Here is a 3,230-nt window from a genome sequence, read left to right as displayed (position 1 = left end):
TGTGTGTGTGTGTGTGTGTGTGTGTGTGTGTGTGTGTGTGTGTGTGTGTGTGTGTGTGTGTGTAGTGTGTGTGTGTGTGTGTGTGTGTGTGTGTGTGTGTGTGCGTATGTATATAGGGCATCGAACACTACAACAATGCCATAGATTTATACTGGAACACCAGCGAATGGTAAAGGCGAGTCACAGGATAGAGTGGGATGCAATTTGTGATTGCGGGTCGAATCTTATATGGGTGTACCGGATGCTACATCTACAGCACCAGAAGCACAGGAGCAACATATGAGTATATCAAGAGCTATAATGGTATACGGACATTTCGGTGCCGATTCAATCCGACTATACGTGTACGTACCAGGACAGAAAAACTCGTACGTGTTTCAGACCACGTCAAACAGAAATGTACTAAAAAGATAGACTTTAAAAATGTACCAAACGACATATAACCACATATAGATACGCACACATGGCGTGCATGCAAAGAAGTCTGCGGCACTCAATGTACATGAACAGGTCATCCCCACGACAACCATAGCAAACACTCACATGAGAGTATATTGTAAAGCCCTATCCTATCACACAACACAGACAACACACACACCAACCCTACAGACCCAGCAATATGCGTGGAACTCACACAACAACCAAACATATACACGATAACAGCTGCAACACACACTCACACGATAGAATACTATGAAACAAAATAACAGCCAATATATATATACCTAATCCTCGGACCCAGCAACAGACAGGGCACTCTCACACAACTACCACACACACACGACAACAACTGTAACACACATCACACGATATCAAACTATCAAATAATGTAGACCAGTCAACACACGCACACCAACCCCACAGGACCAGCAATAGACATGACACTCACACGACAACACCTGCAACACACACTCACACAACCAAAACTACACCACAAACGCGCGATAGTACATAACATACTATCAAACAATACGACACCGCCATTGCGCACACCAGTCATATACACTCACCTATACCCTTGGCCTCGACAGACGCGGCACTGCCCGCCCTATTCCTAACCAGTTTCGTCGGATCCGCATCAGCAGTGTATGACATATGTGGCTGCATCAAAAACTTTGGATTGCGCGTGTACGAGGGTCTCGCTGTCTCCTTCTCCTGTGTTTCAACTTCGTCGCCATCTGAAGCGCCCAGACCACCTGTGGGTTGTTTTCTGCGTGCGCGTGACATGATGATACGATCCTAGTATACCATTACTGTTACAAGTAACGGCTAGATGGTCGTGATTGCATCCAGTGGATTAGGATAGAACGGATTGGATATGTATATGTGTTGAGTGCTGGTGTGAAGAGTTTTCGAATAGACCTGTGTACGCGAGTACAAAGGTACCATTTGCCACCAATTCACCTATTCACCTTATGGGCCGTTCCAGCGTGTAACACCATACATACGTCTACTTCCGTGTGTACTGAGCATGTACAGATGCTATATGATCTGAGATTATCCATTGGTACCATATTTTTTATCATAAATAACACTCGCTTGATATTTTTTTTATTACAGCACAAATACGAGTGTTCTCAAATTTGAGAGGGTCTCAAAACTCAAAAATCTAGTCTCTAATAATTTCTTTTCGACTCCTCAAGTTTTCCTGCACCTCAATCCGTTATTTTAAAGGGGCCATAAATGCGTGTCAAATTGCTAGAAAATAAATAGCCTCAATACGAATTAAACGGACACTAGACAGTACAATATTGAACATTTTAAACCTTAGGACTCAGAATATCCACCTGTTTTGACAGCACTAAGGTTGATGCGATATATACACTCAACGTAAACGTATATTTATTCATAGTCTCTACTCTGTAGGGATTAAATAATGCAAACGTATTGAGGTTTGCTGCTCAGACTCTAGAATCCAGAGTCCAGAGTCCCAGTCAGGCCACACATAATCAGTTCTTTCAACCTTGTGTGGAACTACTCTTTCTATAGTGACTCATTAATTAGTCACCAGTCGCCATAACAGCGTTATTTTCGTTCTAATCATTCTGATTCACTTGAATATATTCTATGGCGGAAGCTTTTAAAAATAAACAAAAGAAATTATCCATTTCAACCAAATACTGTCAATACCTAAAGAGATAAATTTTCATAAAACATGTTTGATATGCTTATATATTATAAACCAATAGACAATGTATTATATCATATATTGTTATTATTGGAAGTACAGTACCTATACAATAAGTTTTCAATTTGTCATGTTAGAACTCAGATATTTTAAAAATGGGGGGGTGTTTTAGAAAGAAACGATTCGCGGAGATGTTTCGCTTAGAGGACTATTTATGGCGGAGAGCTGAGGCCTGAGGTGGGGAAGGGCCAGGGCGCATCTGGAGTCTGAACTCCGGAGTGCGGACAAGGACTCGGAGTCTTGAACTTGCGAGAATGTGAGGTGTGCCTTGTGAGGCAGTTTGACGCTGGTTCGATGTTTGATCTAAATGATGATATTTGATAGTTCGGATCCCCTCCATTTTGTTCTTTTTTCTTTAACAAAATATGTACGTTTTATGAAACGGGTTATTTTGTGTACTACTTTGGATCCGCCCTGTTTTTTTGAAAGCCGAGTGGCTGGTATTTACGTTTAAAATCTCAAAAGATGAGTTGTTATCCAATAAAAACAACAGTATGAAAATTATATATATATATACACATACTTGTGTAAATACGTACATAACTACTGCGAGTGTGTATGCATATTGTTTTTATTTGAAAAATTAAATACAACAGAAAAAAAAAGAGGCATGTAAAATTATATATTGAGTCACTGCTGCAGGTCTGCAGCAGAGCAGAACTGCAGTCTGCGAGTGCGAGGCTGGTAGGCTGTGGCAGTGTGGCCTGTGAGTCATGGGAACTGAAAACTATATTTAACTGTGTGTAGTGTATTTAAATACTGTAGTAAACGTGGAGTGTAGACTAATCGACACAGATTTTTTTTTGTTACAGTAGATAAAGTAAAATAATTAAAGGACAATAACCCACTTTGTTGTATATGAAGACTCCTAAAATTTATTATAGGGCTTTGCACCCAAATTGTTTTACGTACTTTTCTCACAATTCCACTTTTTTTCCCGGAAAAGTGCCGTTATTTGATTGGGCTATATTAATCACAAATAACACAACACAGACGTGCAAAAAAGGTGGAAATCACAACACACGCGAGCACTGTGCACACA

Source organism: Sphaeroforma arctica (genome assembly GCF_001186125.1).
Source record: "Sphaeroforma arctica JP610 unplaced genomic scaffold supercont1.272, whole genome shotgun sequence".
Classification (NCBI taxonomy): Eukaryota; class Ichthyosporea; order Ichthyophonida; genus Sphaeroforma; species Sphaeroforma arctica.
The sequence above is the reverse complement of the archived record's forward strand: the minus strand, read 5'-3'. Positions refer to the sequence as shown.